This window comes from Balearica regulorum, chromosome 19 (assembly GCF_011004875.1).
Source record: "Balearica regulorum gibbericeps isolate bBalReg1 chromosome 19, bBalReg1.pri, whole genome shotgun sequence".
NCBI lineage: Eukaryota > Metazoa > Chordata > Aves > Gruiformes > Gruidae > Balearica > Balearica regulorum.
The window spans coordinates 13,056,183-13,071,912 of NC_046202.1; the positions used below are offsets into that span (position 1 = coordinate 13,056,183).

Below are 15,730 nucleotides of genomic sequence, written 5' to 3' on the forward strand. Positions count from 1 at the left end.
TTTATCCTCTTCTACTGGGCGTGGAAATTTTGATTGGGCAGGGCCAGCTCGATTGGCAGATCCCCGAGTGTTAACTAACCAGGTGGCCTTTGCTAAATGGGTGTCCCAGTGTTTGAGGGTCCCACCACCCATTACTCTCAGGGTAGTTTTTAGCAGTCCATTGTACCTTTCAACCTTCCCAGAGGCTGGTGCATGATAGGGGATGTGATAGACCCACTCAATACCATGCTCTTTGGCCCAGGTGTCTATGAGGTTGTTCCGAAAATGAGTCCCATTGTCTGATTCGATTCTCTCTGGGGTGCCATGTTGCCACAGGACTTGCTTTTCAAGACCCAGAATAGTGTTCCGGGCAGTGGCATGGGGTACAGGATATGTTTCCAACCATCCAGTCATTACTTCCACCATTGTAAGAACATAGCACTTGCCTTGGCGGCTTCGCGGGAGCGCGATGTAGTCGATTTGCCATGCTTCCCCATATTTATATTTCAACCACCGTCCTCCATACCACAGAGGCTTTACCCGCTTGGCTTGCTTGATTGTGGCGCATGTTTCACATTGATGGATGACCTGTGAGATGGCGTCCATGCTCAAGTCCACCCCTCAATCACGGGCCCATCTATATGTTGCATCTCTTCCTTGATGGCCTGAGGTGTCATGGGCCCACCGAGCTAGAAATAATTCACCCTTACGCTGCCAGTCCAAATCCACCTGAGCCACTTCAATCTTGGCAGCCTGATCTACCTGCTGGTTGTTCTGATGTTCCTCAGTGGCCCGACTCTTGGGTACGTGGGCATCTACATGACGTACCTTTACAACCAGCTTCTCTAGCCGGGCAGCAATATCTTGCCACAATGGGGCAGCCCAGATGGGTTTGCCTCTATGCTGCCAGTTGCTCCGCTTCCACTGCTGTAACCACCCCCACAGGGCATTGGCCACCATCCATGAGTCGGTATAGAGGTACAGTGTTGGCCACTTTTCTCTTTCAGCAATATCTAAGGCCAGCTGGATGGCTTTCTCCTCTGCAAACTGGCTCGATTCACCTTCTCCTTCAGCAGCTTCTGCAACTCGCCGTGTAGGACTCCATACAGTGGCCTTCCACCTTCGATGCTTTCCCACGATGCGACAGGACCCATCAGTGAAGAGGGCATATGGTTTCTCATCTTCTGTTAGTTTATTATACAGTGGGGCTCCTTCAGCACGTGTCACCTCCTCCTCTGGTGACATTCCAAAATCTTTCCCTTCTGGCCAGTCTGTGATCACTTCCAGAATCCCTGGACGATTGGGGGTTCCTATTCTAGCCCGTTGTGTGATCAGTGCAACCCACTTACTCCATGTAGCATCGGTTGTGTGATGTGTAGAAGGAACCCTCTCTTTGAACATCCAACCCAGCACTGGCAGTCGGGGTGCCAAGAGGAGCTGTGCTTCGGTGCCAATCACCTCTGAAGCAGCTTGAACCCCTTCGTAGGCTGCCAATATCTCCTTTTCCGTTGGAGTGTAGCGGGCCTCGGATCCTCTGTACCCCCGACTCTAAAACCCCAGGGGTCGACCTTGAGAACGGAAAAACAACGGCAAAGCCTCGAGGGTTGGGATAAGGGCAGTTTACTGGGACAGCAAGGGAGAGGGAAACAATCAACAACAGCACTGATAACAGATATTCACAATGGGTGACAACAGAGAACAATTTACCGATCCAACAACCCACCCACCAGATGCTCAGCCCATCCAGGAACCACACTAAAACCACACCACCCCCCTCCCCTGCCTGACTAGCCCCACTTTTATGGTGACCGTGATGTCACATGGTATGGAATAGCCCCCGGCCAGCTTGGGTCACCTATCCTGGCTCCTTGGGAAATTAACTCTATCCTTGCCAGAACCAGGACAATTTCTTTTCTTTTTTTTCCCCTTTTTGCAGACCTTTCCCATGCTTTGAGGCATGGAGTCATTCTTACTTTACGTTTCGGAGGGCTGGACTTTGCTGGAGCTTTCTAACCGCAGAGACAATGCAGAAGCGCATGAGATGATCCTGGTGCTAGCTGCATGTTCAAGTCCTAATGCCTCTTTCCTAACTTGTTGATGTGCAAGGACTTGGTGGTGGCAGCTTTTGCATTTTTTTCTGCTGTCAGCAAGCGGTTTATCTCTAGTTAGTCAGCTTACTTCATCCACAGAGAGTAAGGAGCATACAGCAGAAGGCCTAAGGTAAACTGGCATCTGATGGGTTTATCCTCTTCCAAGTTTCCGGCCCCATGGCAGATCCAGAGTGGCTAATGTCCCTTTGGAAGCTGCGTTAGCTGCAGGTCTGTAAACCTGGTGTAATTCCTCAGGCTGGACAAGATTGTCTTGTGACCTGTACTTGAGACCTGTGTGCTCCTGAGTTCCCTCTTCATCTGGGCAAAGTGGAAACTGGCACTTTTGCAGGCTGAAGAGTGCTTCATGCCTTGTCTGTGTAGGGAGCTCAGCATCAGAGTTCACAGCCTTGTTGCCTGAGCACATACATCTGTTCCGACAGTACCTCAACATAGAGTGACTTCCTCAGAGATAGCAGATAGCTAAACACAGCTCTTAGAAAAGACTTTTTAGAAACAATGGCTAATCACTTCCTATAGCATGAGAAAAGTAAGAAAATATGAAATGCTTTCAAATGGTGAAATACTTCACAAAATTCTTTCATCCAGTTGCTTTACCTTTCCAGTTTAGCCATTTGCTTCTACTGAATTTCAGTCCTTGAGTGTGTTTTTCCAGCCTGATAAGGTTGGTAAGAGCTAGTTACTCTTGCTCTGCTGGCAGCTTGCTGGAGTTAACCCGATGGTTCTTGGTGTCTGCCATCTCCTGGAACTGGGATGCCTTCCTAGGAAGGGAGGGCCGTCAGAGTTAGCAATATACATTGTTACTGCTTTGCCTGTGTCCTTGTTTGAGCCACGATTAAGGTAAAAAGACAGTCCTGAGGATCATGAATATCACAAGTATTGTATTGTGAACATTGTATTAAAAACATGTTTTTAAAAAGCAAACAAGTGCATAAGTATACATAGAAAGACCTCCCAGGTCACTCTACTGTTTTGTTCTTTTTTTTTCTCCTAACATCTGTGCTGACATTCTCTAAGTATTTGTTCTTCTTTCAGTCTTGGGTATGGCCCAGAGATTTGTGAAGCGTATTATTCCAGTCATCTTTTAACTGATATGGCAAACCTTTAAGATTTGTCCCAAGGAATATTTACTTCTAGATCAATGAAGCAGAAATAGCCAAAGTGGCAGTTATAACTTGTGTATCTTGGAGTTTAAGCAAGCTGAATCTTCCAGAGTTGCTTCCAACGTTGGAGTCTAATTTCACAGGTGAACGTGTATTTAGAAATAAAGCCTCTTCCTTAACATATCCTTATTTGAAAGTGCTGTATGTTTGGAGTGGCTGAATCTGGTAGCCTTATGGACAGTACAAATGGCCTGATCCTTCTTCCCTCTCTGGCTGATCAGGATGAAAACCCCTTAGTGGGAAAACACACACAGATGCATCGATGTAACATGGATCCCTGTACGATTTGGGTTTGGGTGCCCAGTTTGTCTGTAGCTGCCTCCAGGGGCTGGCAGCCAGCTGCGTAAGCCCCAGAGGTGCACAGGCCTGCTCCAGCTGCTGGTATTTAGATCCCGTGTGCGCGCACACATATACACACGCGTGTACTATGTATACCCCTCTGTCACTGTCCTTAGACGCTCAGTCAAACCAGTAACTGGCCCCGAATGACCTGCTCTCCCAGTTACCTCATGTGCAGAGACAGATGGGTCCCTGGCCCAGACCTATGGCCTCTCCAGTAGCTGTCCCCCCAGCCCAGTGTCTCCCATACCTGGCCCAGACTGGTGACCTTTCCAGTACCTGGTTCCCAAAAGTTAAGCCACTTGCTAGCTGATGCTGGCTTGGTGTCTGTTAGCAATGGTGCAGGCTGTGAGGAGCTGCAGCCCTTTCTCCCGCTGCTGCTGCTCGGACCTCTGTGCCCCGGGAGGCAGAAGTGCCATTGAATAAACAAGAAGCCAGGACAGGCTGTGATGATGGGCATCCCCCAGCGAGTCGTATTCTAGGCAGAGGCCCCCACTTGGTCTGTTAGGTGACCCCAAGGGCTCTCCTGCCTGCACCCCTGGGGGGTCCCTCACCCTGGAGCTGGGCCTTGGGCTGAGCGATGGCCTCACGAGGAGCGGGGCCGGGCTGTTCCCCTGCCGCTGTGTTACTGGGGTGCCTCTGCCCACCCGTGCTTCCCCGCTGCCTTTGGTTTATGCAGATTAGCCTTTAATCACATAACCCACCCTTATAGGCAGTTCCCAGGCATGCCTATACATTTTGTAGGACGATGTATAAGCCACAGGCATCCAGCTGTAGGAATACTATGAGTACGTTTGCAGGTGAGATTATTTCTTGGTCTAGGGGTTTTTTTCTAGTTGTCTCAGTGGCGAATGCTGAAAGTATTGGTTTAAGTCTTTATATACTCCTGTGTGTGAGTGTGCACAAAAACTGCCTTCAAATAAATGTAGGGCTCTGACAAATTAAAAATAAGTTGAAAGGCTTTCTGTTACAATTTCTTTCTTAAACCTTTGAGAGGAAGAATGTGAAAAGTGACTCTGACAGACCGGACTGCCTGTCATTAAGCTTTAGGTCTTGTTACATCCATCTACGCTGGATCTGAGAACTATAAAATATCTGTAGGGGTTTCATCTCAGATGCCCCAACGTAAAGCCAGATATGGGAAAGCATATCACGAGGCCTCGCTCCACCAGCTTAGAGAACTGCAGGAAGCGAGGCGCTCTTTAAAACGAGCGATGAAGGAAAGGTGATTGCAATCCTCCTCGTCAAAAGGCCTGTCTTATCACGACCAGTTGTGCAGTGAACGTTGGGGATGACTTGTTCAAGGTTGTCTGAAGAGAAGACCGTCAGGATCGCCCAGCTCTGTGGCTCAGGGCTGACCCTCCAGCAGCGGGCGGCCACAGCCCTCGCTGTGTGGCACTGCAAGGGCATTGCGTGCGCGTCATTGCTCTCCTGTAGCCGCGTTCTTCACGCTTCTGTTATCATCTCCATCAGCTACTAATGGAAGTACCTCTTGGTGAAGTTAGTGCCAAGAAGTGAAAGAATCTGGTCTGTTTTCTGCCCTTTTCGGTGTGAGACTTAGTTTGGCGTACTCCTAATGAAACTTTGGGTTGGCTGAACAAACTGAACAAGCCCCCTCTCACGGGTATAGCTTTCCCCCTCACATAGGAAAGGTGATAGTACTCATCCTCTTTGCAGAAATGCCAATGTGAACAAGATCAACAGCCATAAAGAAGTGTATCTTGAGTTCCCTTTGGTTTCCCGGGGATAAATACCATCCTCTTGAAGGAAATCTTTTCATGTGCCTCTGAATGCAGTTATAAATGGGACAGAGAGAGGAAGAGAAGCTCTCCTCACTAGATTTTAATCCCAGAACATGCAAAGTCAAGCTTGACTGCTCCTCTGAACCAACTTTTGAAATAAAAGATTTGGGGTTTTTTTGAATGAAACACTAAGTTTATATGAAAGGCTTTGCCGCAATAACGTTTTGAAAGGATATTAAGCTCAAGTTGTCCACAAGAAGAGTGTGGCAGAGGGGAGCTTTAGCTTTGAAAGTTGGGGTTTTTTTCTGAGAGCTCCTTCTTGGTGTGCGAGTTACCTGCTGTTAGTTGCACCCCTGTTGAATCAGGAGTGTTACAGAATAAACTTGCCTAAAGGAGGCAGAAGTTCCTTCTTAACTCAATATATGTGGTTCAGATAAATACATTCTTATTTCCTTTTTTTTTTTCCCTAGGAATTTTCCTCTGGCAAAATGGAATGTTTCAATGGACACTCTCTAAGATCAATGAGAAAAAACATGCCGCCCTGTTCAGACCCTAGCTTTGACAAAAGCATGGAAATATTAAGTGAAAATGTCGATCGAAGACACTTTACAAGGTATTGTATTTCTAGGTGTTCAATCTCCGTTCAAGTTAGAGAAAGAAAAGTGAAAGCATGCACGAGTCACATCACGATACACCTACAGCTAAAAATCTGCAGAGGGATAGGATTATGTTAATATCAGTGCCAGTATCTTAGAACTAGAATCCCTCTTCTTAGTACAAGTCTTCTGCTTGTATAAAAAGCATGTATCTGTTCCCAACTCCTTTGAGATCTCTCCTCCGCTTTGATTACTGAGATGTTATTTGTGCTGTTGAGACTTCAAGGTTAGCAGGTTAGGAAATGTCTGTCCTTATAGAATTGTGCATATGCTATGCAGCAGACATCTGAATCCTTGTGGTCCGCAGGCTTTTTTTTGCATGATGTGGAGCACCGGATTGTAAATTTGGTGAAGTTCCCCAGTCTTGAGGGGGAACTATACAATGCAATACGATATGATATGCTATAATACAAAAATTCGAATACAACAATTCTTTTCTCCTTTTCTCTGTCGTCTTTCTTAACGTAGGCAGTTGGCAAAGCCGAAATCAGACCCCAAAAAAGAAGAATATAAAGAAGGTGAGCAGTGATAATTCCTTAGGATTCCTTTTTAGCCTGGTTTCTGAGAAGGCTTGTCTTTGGTCACTCTATTGAACTTGGCTCCAAAAACTTCTGAACTCATCAGCCACAATCAGCTGAAGTTGTGAGAATAGGTACCTCAAAGGCAGTGAATTTCCTATGAGTTGTATGAAGAGAGGTAGGTGCAAATAGGAGGATATGCTATTAATTCCTTGCAGGCTTGGGGAGAACGCAGTGTGAATCCCAGCCTGCTCTTAGGCACTAGAGAATCTGTTCCTTAGCTTGGGTTTCTTCATGACATGGATTTTCTGGAGCCTGCAGGACACAAATTGATGGAAAATCAATCGTTCTTGCAAATAGGAGGGAATATTGCAGTGTTATATGTGAGTTAAAAAGTAATTCAGCCATGAGAAGCACAAACCCACAGACATGAGGAAGGTGTGACTGAAGTTCAGCGATTTACCTTGGAACCGAATTGCGGTGCGGAGTACACAAACAGGCTCGGTGCCGTGAAGCTGCTTGCTGGCAGCTGGGAAAATCTGTTATTTGCAGGCAGCGTCCTGCCAGCCGCAGGCTGAACACAGGAAGGGGCCTGAAATGCACTTTGTCTGTAGTAATTCAGGTTCTAATTGTGCACTACTTGCTCATTGACCTCTCTTAATTATTTTAATGACAGTGTGTGGTGGCTTGACCCTGGCTGGAGGGCAGGTGCCCACCAAAGCCGCTCTATCGTTGTCCATCCTCAGCTGGATGAATATAATGAAAGGCTTGTGGGTTGAGATGAGGACAGGGAGAGATCACTCACCAATTACCCTCATGGGCAAAACAGACTCAACTCGGGAAAATTAATTTATTACCAATCAAATCAGTGTTGAGTAAGGAGAAATAAACCCAAATCTTAAAACACCTTCCCCGCCCCAACACCCCCCGCCTTCTTCCCAGGCTCAATTTCACTCCTGATTTCTCTCCCTCCTTTCCCCCCACCAGCGGCACAGGGGGACAGGGAACGGGGGGTGTGATCAGTTCCTCACATGTCTCTGCCACTCCTTCCTCCTTAGAGGGAGTACTCCTCACACTCTTCCCCTGATCCAGCGTGGGGGCCCTCCCATGGGAGACAGCCCTCCACCAACGTCTCCAACGCGAGGCCTTCCCACGGGACACAGTCCTTCACGAACTGCTCCAGCGCGGGTCCCTTCCCCGGGGTGCAGTCCTTCAGGAACAGACAGCTCCAGCGTGGGTCCCCCTGTAGCCCTGCCCCGCTACCCAAACTTTGCCATGCAAACCCAGGACATAGTGCAAGTAACGAACCTGTGGCAAAGGATGCTGCATGGCAAATACTGGGCAGATCTTTTTCTAAAGCAGCAAGGGTTTGAGCTCTTTGATATTTGGGAGTTTATCTGGAGACATTTCTTATCTTCTAGAGCTTTTGTGTCATGATGCAGAAAATGAAAGCGACGTATGCTTAAACAGTGTCCTAAAACTAGACATCTTAAGAAGAGACTTCCCACATAAACATTTTTTAAAAAACCAAACTATCAGATACAATTTTACATGAATGGAGTGAAAACCCCTTAGAGAGACGTATTTGTTGTTTTCACTTTTCCAGGAAGAAGTAACTGGAATAAACTTGCCTCCTGCATGAAACAAAAACTGCGTGTTTGTTTTCATCAGATTGGCTTTCTAGACTAATAAAAAGTTGCTCTACAAGTCATGCTTTTAACAGAAGTCATTTAAGTTGAATGCTGTGGTCGTGACAATATCTTCTAATTCAGTATTTAAAGAAAAAATCCACGGCAGATTTTTTTTTACATTTTACCAGAATAACGGTGAAATAAAGGGAATAACATATCTTCTGTCTCAAAATATCTCATATATGAACGTAGTTTAGTCAACAGAACACTGAAGACTAGAGCTGATGCAAAAGCTGCAGAACAAGTCCATGAAGAAAATGGGGATTTGGAGGTCCGCCGAAGCTGCAGGCTTTGACAAAGCCATTACACCACTACAAATCAATCTGTTTGATTTGACAAACTTACAACAAAGTGAGTGAGATTTTTGTCATCAGCTTGCAAAGCTACTAAAATGAGCCTTACTAGCAAGCCTTTGTGCATAATATCAGCTAGCAACTTTCTCCTCCTTTGGACAACAGAAAAAGGCATTACTGTTCCTGGTAGCGAGAGCTAAATGTATTCAGTGGTTAGGCTGAGACTACATATAGGCTGTGGCCTTGTGATAACTGCTGGGCTCAGGTGCCCTCCACCGTAGAGTCCCACCAGGGTCGCACGGCTCGGAACTTGCAGGATGCTGTTAGCAACTGCTGCTAACATTCCATTTCCGTTGGTCAGGTAGGGTGTCCTCCTCTGCCTCTTCCTCTGCCTCTGCCTCTGCCCCTGCCCGTATGTCCTGTAATTATTGTTAATACACTGATTTAGGTAACGTGTGGGGCCTTTGTCCTTCGCAGCCAAGCTGTTTAACCTGAGTCTTTTGGAAAGCGATGCTTGTGGCTGTTCAAGAACTCCAGGCTGGAGAGCGTGTGTGTGTATGAGGATGTGTTTGGAAAGTGCTTCACGTGTAAAGAGTTTGGGCACAGCCAATGTTTAAAATGGCCCCTGGTGTCTTCATTTTGTGATTGCCAGTTGCAGAGAGATCTTTGTCCTAGAGCATCTTCTCTGTACGGGCTGGGTGGGTTTATGTGTTGTCTTGTGAACCAAAACAATCACTTTACGGTGTGACTTTCAGTAGATTTAACTTGCCCTCTAAATCAATTTTCTTAGCATCGGAAGCGCCTTCATTTTTAATTAACTTTTCTTCCATGCTTAGGAATATTTGTATAATGCTCGGTTGAGTTGAGATACCGAGGAAAGTTGGATACGGCCAAAGTGAAGTCGTCCTAGTGTTTCTGCCTGTCTGTCCATGGCTTAATGACCTTTGTGAAGCCCAAATTGACATTGTTTTCTGAAAAGTTGGTGAACTGTAACAGGAGTGGGACGGGGTTTTTTCCAGCATATATAGTCATGGGAAATCAACACGAAACTTAACTTACAGTTAAGAGAAGCAGCAGCAACCTGTTGTCTGAGGAAGGCTGTGAACTAAACATGACTTAATGCTATCATGCAGAGCAACTTAAGCGCTATTAAAAACTGCTATAATTTCTTTCTGTTATTTTGCTATGATCTTCAGAATTCTTTTTTCCTACTAAATTAGATTCTTTTTTTTTTTTTTTGGACCGTGTTCAGTGAGAGGGGAAAATAAACCTGAAAACAGTGCCTGCAACTCCTCAATCGCTTGTTCTTAACTCTCTCTATAAAAAAGTAAACATTTGACCTGATTTTTAAGTAGTGTTAAAAAACTTGGTTAAGTGTCAATGCCTCTTACTTTGTGCATACTATATTAAAATGTCATGCTGATTATGTGTACTGTTTTAAACATTTTTGTTTGTACTTGCCTATCTTTGTTCTTACATGTCAACTTTTTGTCGTAGTACTGCAGAAGCAGTCTGGCAAAAAATGGATGACATGGAGAAGATGCGTAGACGGCGAATGATGGAAGACCTCGGGGTGTTCCACGATGTAGGAGATACTAATCTATTTTACCATTTCTGTATAAGTAGTGTATTCCACATAGGGAAATGATTTAGTTGTGATTTTAATTTACCTGAAATAACTTATTCCAAAGAATAGTGTAGTCTCAAATAACATTTGGTTTTGCTCTCTAATTATAATTTAACATCTTACTGTGATGGTCACGCTACAGATACACTCTAAGGGTGGGTGGAGGAAAAATCTTCAGAAGACATGACAAAGCAGTAATATGCTGAAATACATGTCTTATACTACACTTTCTGAATGGCCTTATGATTTTTGAATGGAGGCTGTTTACAAACAGCTGTTTCAGGGCTTGGGTTTTCACTTCAAATCTTACTAAAAATGGAATTCGTTGGCGTCTGATGTATCTATGTTTGGTTTTGTGCCAGCCTTGCCTGTGAGCTTAAGGAGTCCTCTGTCCCTAGATGAACTCAAGTTAAAATTCTATACAGCAATCATATTTCCTCTTAGTTTTGCTCAATAAATTAAGTTCTACTGTCCTTTTGAATGACAGGCACTTCATTTTTTAAACATCGTCATAGCCTGCTTTCATAGGTTTTTGCTTAGATCTAAATTACTTTTGTTTTTTGTAATGAAACCAGAATTGTCCATAGTACTTTGTACATCATGTCTCAAATGCCCATATGTGGGTTTTGGTTTTTTTATCTGCTAGAAATGGCTTTTTCCTGGGTTCTTGGATTATTAACCTGTGATTAATTGATACACTTGGGTTTGTATTTAAGTATTTAACTATCACATGTACAAACCCCTGTTTTAGAGCAGAAATTCTTGTTATTAATCCTGGGTGCCAGAAGGATGTTCCTGTTCTCCTGTACCTTAATTTAATCTTTTGTGTACATGGAGTGCTTTGATAATGTTACTGTATAGGCACTAAATATGCCCATGTCAGGTTTTCTGCATGTTTGTGACTGATCCTTCTTGTTTCTTTTCTTTAGGAGAACCTTGATATGTCTGCACAAGGAAGGAAAGAAATCCAAAGAGCTGACAAAGAAATAGCTGATCATCAAGGTGGCATTCTAGGTTAGTTCTGGTTTAATTTTTTTTTACTATGCTCTAGCCAAGAGCCTTGTCTTAAACAATTGAGATGAGCTGAAGTACTGAGTATTTTTCTTCTATTAAAAAAATCTATTGTTGCTATTGACATTACAAGCCATAGTCACGGACTCTAGAGCTGCACTGTAGTGAGCTCAGAACAGGTATTCGGAGGAAAAAAAAAATCGGTGCTTTTCCAAAATGCTGACCAGATAAAAGGCAACAGGTGTCTGTGGACAGGTGGGAATAGAGAGAAACGGACAGTATTCCTCAGAATGAGAAAGAGTGATCTTGCTGCAGCAGGAGCACGACAGTTTTCACGGTTTTGAGCAGCGCAGCGAGAATTTTCAGGAAGGCAGGCAGGCAGGCTGCCAGATGCGTATGGAAAGCTCCTCCAGAGTGTGACGATCAGCAGGGGAGAAGCTAGTGGTGTTCATTTTTGTGTTTAGCAGGTAGTCGGTGGAAGCTGCTGTCTGGGCCTGTAATTAGGAGCTGTCATCCCGGTACTCAGTGGGAAGTAACATGAGCAATAAGGTGAAATTGTAAAAGGCCATATGAACTTTATGTTTGAAGTGAGGGGGAAAAACCTCTAAGGTTTTAAGGAGAAGGACAGTTGTGATTAAGGCAGTCAGTCCAACAATCCTTGTAGGAGATTTCTGGATGGAACAGAATGGGGCGAGACTGTGCTTAAGGATAGAAAAGGATGTGGCAGTAGTTGAGCTGATCAGTGTTAGGTTTTGTGACAGACCTCCTCTGCACACTCGCTCAGAGAGACAGTGGCAGGAGGGGGAGCCCACAGAACACCCTGCCGGGCTACTCCCAAGGCCATCAGTCCATCAAAGCCCTGTCTGCACAAGCCCGGAGGAGCGTGTGGGTGTGCAATGGCAGACACCCAGATCCAAGCGAGGAGGAACAGCCACCTTGTCTGGGCCTCTCCCAGGGCTGTGCGTCCCATCAGAGCCCTCAGCCCCAGCAGCCGGGTGGGAAACCTATCTGGAGGATTCATCGGGGGCAGCTCTGCATATCACCTTTCGGACTAGGGGGTTCCTGCCCAGCAGTGGGGCATTTTGTGGGATGCAGGGGAAAAGCAGTTCACCCAGGACTGAAGGGATCTTAAGGGCAGGAACACGGGAGGCGTTCAGGTGATTTTGGGAGGAACAAGAGTAGGAAAATAGAGGGGCAAGGGGATAAAACGGGCCAGTCACATGTCAATAGTTTGCTGGTCAGTACTGCCTGTGCCCTGCGTCTGGTCACCTGCCTGACCATCAGACTATCAGAACTTGAATGAGAGATGATTTATGCAATCTCCAGTGCGGGCGTTATCTTGTATGTGTTACGCAGCCTGTGTACGACTTAATGACTGGCAATGGAGACCTACAAAAAGGTTCAAGCTAGATGTCCAGGTGTTAATGAGCACTGGGGTGATCTTGTTCCTACCCAGGATCAGGCCAGCGAACAGTCCGTGGCCTGGTTTTCGGCCTGTTGTTCAGCCTGTCATTAGTTCAGACCTAGCCTGTGGCTCCCAGGTGCGTACCTCGGTGCCCAGACCTCCTGGTAGAGCAGTGAGAAAACACCTGGAGCCACGGCAGGAGTCCAGCGAGAGGCTGACCTAAAGAAGCCAAGGTAGAGCTTGTAGAGACAGGAGTGTTGGAGAACCACGGACTGGGCAGAGTAGTGATGCCAAAATAATTTGTCACTTTTCCATGTGCTGTCTAGGTATCTTGTGTAACTTATCTTGCATTCAGAAAGCAGTGCGACATTTTAGGGGGAAGAAATAAAGCTTCGTGCTTTCCAAGGAGTCAAATGTACTTAATTTTAGGGAGCAGGGAGGTGAACAGAGCGTGTACATTCCTCACCCGGTGTGTAGCTATTAATGTGAGAGGGTGTTATTAGGAACCTGCTAGGTAATTATACTCTGGTTTTTGCATTCTTACCATCTTTCATGAAAAAACATCAAGTTACTTTGCAGAAGCTAGTGGCATAAACTGTATGCATTTGACATTATTTTCTGATTGGGGCAGTTCAAACCTGTGACTTGCCCGTTATTGCTCACGTAATCTGTGGCAGAGCTAGGGCTTGGAGCTAGATTACTGTGCTTAGTCTTAGCACTATAGAATATGAAAAACATTTCCTTGAAACACTTTCCCACAATAACAAGAAATGACTTTCTGAAATAGCGGTTTTCATGGGAGCTGCATCTTAGCTAAGCAAGATGACAGAATTGGGTGTTAGTAAGACTGATGAGAAGTCACCCAGCAACTTCAGCGAGCACAGAATAGTGTATCTATATGTACGCTCCTCTGTGTTTTGTAATTTCTGGAATGTCTCTTGCATAAATTGGTCGTCAGGTTTTGCAAGTTTTCAGCTCTGTCGTCATTAACATGAAGGTACTAGTAAAACCTATAGGCACCTGTGGAGTCCATTTTGAATTCAGTATCATTTGCAACAGTACTTAAACAGTTTAACGTTATGTCAATGTACAGCAGGTTCGTCAGAAGAAAGTGAAGAGAAAGAGCATGATGATGGTGAAGACACTCGAAAGTGTTATGACTTTCGACAGAGGAAAACTGTTGAGCGCTACCAAGCTCCATTGGAAAGTAGGTTATATGCACAGTTTCTCTTAAGACCTAATTCCTTGCATAGAAGTTTGGTTTTTTTAATGAAATATATGCACACTCAACTTCTATTTAAATTTCTTACCATCATTCTGCAAGTAAATTTTATTAAATGCATGTATCCTGTGCACCTTATATTCCTTTGCCATTTGGCATACTTGTTGTTGTTTTTCAATTAAAAAATGGCCTGTGTATCCTTGAAAGAATAGTAATTAAGCAGACTTGATAATCCTACTCTTGTGGCTTTCAGTTCTCCTTAAAACACAAGTGTGTGTTTTTTCCCTTCTACTGTGCACTGATTTGAGGAAAAAAAAAAAAATTAAAAAAATTCCCCCCCCCCCCCCCAATCACTTGAAACTTCCCCTGAAATTTTCTACCTCCTTCACTATCCTGCTTTCTCTTAAACTTGTTTGTAACATTATTCTAAATTCTTTGCTTTCAACAGAACCAAGACAACGTCAGAGAAATTTTTCGGGCCGGTCTTCCCCTGTCAGACAGAGATACTCATTTAGCAGTGCTCAGTCAGCAGGCTCTGGCTGCAAAAGAACTAACAGGTTGGTATATGGTTAGTGATAGCTCTTACTTCTCAATAGTGCTGTTGCTCACATTACTGAATAACGCTTTCAAGGGTGTTTGGATTGGTGGTAATTACAGAGTAATAGTGTGATTATTGCTGTGGTAGTCCGAGGGTATAAAGAAAACAAATATTGAGAGTGTCAACTGCACTTTTTGTTAGCCATTAGGTATTTTAAAATGCAGTACTGGTGGTCACTGATAAGGTAATTACGGAGGTTGTGCTGAGATTAGGTAGCTGCAATTCTTTTGTTCTTGAACTGAAGCCAGAATCTCTCTCTGAAAATCTGAGACTAATCTTGAAGAATACCAATATTTTCTTAAAACTGAAGATAATTTAGGTAGAGGGAGAACCTGTACGGAAGTTTTAATGGATTTGTTGTGGGTTTTTTTTTTTTAATCAGTCAAATACTGATTCTGGTTTCTCTTTGAAATCAGTTAATGTTTCTGTATGAAACTGTCCTTAAACAAGAAAAATGCTAAATGAAATTATAAATTATGAATTACAGCAGTAATGACAAAGAGGTTTTGGCTCCTGAAAGCAGTTAGAGCATGCAGAATGCTGTCTCTTGCTAGATATGAGCACTTTGTTCAGCATCTTTGAAAGCAGACAGTTATGGAAGGAAGGGTTTTTGAAGCCAAATTTGTAAACAAGTTTTAAAGGTTTATGTTTCACAGAGTGGATATATAATGCTAAGGGAAACTCCATTTATGTGGGTGTGAGAGAGAGAGATTGGACAAAATGAGTAATTTATTTCTGAAACTTCTTTACAAAACAGTTAAACATTTTACCTTCCTCTAGAAAGATTAAATTTTACTGTCAGAAGGGAAATCATGTAATAGACTTTGAAATCAGATTCAAAAGGAGTAGAATGATCTGGAAACTTAATAGATCTCAAAGTAAATTCTGAGATAGAATTCACTTAAATTTTGATACTCTTTAGTGTGTACTTTAATGTTTTACTTGTTTGTTTAAATGTTTGCAGATGGAGACATGCAGTCCACAACAGTGATTCCACATCCTCTTCATCCTCATCTGAGGATGAAGAGCGTTTTGAGAGGCGTAGGAAGCGCAGCCGTAACAGGAGGTTAATGAAACTGGAGAATAGGGGAGGGAGAAATCTCTTTGGGAGGAGTTTGCATCTGCCTGACTGTGAAGTGTTATCCACTTCATCTTGTACAGTTTCTAAAAACTATTTTAATAACAATCAAATAAATAAGTTTTCAGCCCAACGTCTCTCAGACACATGTGTCTTCTGGCACATGGATCCCAAAGTCCTTGGGAAGGACCAGCAGTAGTGGCCAGCCTTTATAATGTTAATCCACACTGAAATAAGTATCCCCTTGGGCTGTAAGTCTTTGAATGTAGAAGCCAAAAAATCTTTGAAAGATGTCAGTGT

The 15,730-nt window shown here is 44.2% G+C and overlaps 1 long non-coding RNA gene across 1 annotated transcript; it reads left to right on the forward strand.

The window, feature by feature from the left end:
• The first annotated feature begins 3,064 nt into the window (after positions 1-3,064).
• On the forward strand, positions 3,065-11,116 carry LOC142604546 (uncharacterized). The gene is made up of 6 exons (XR_012838411.1): positions 3,065-3,333; positions 4,691-5,944; positions 6,456-6,505; positions 8,394-8,547; positions 9,987-10,074; positions 11,046-11,116. It is a non-coding gene; the product is annotated as an uncharacterized LOC142604546 (long non-coding RNA).
• The last annotated feature ends 4,614 nt before the right edge of the window (positions 11,117-15,730 follow it).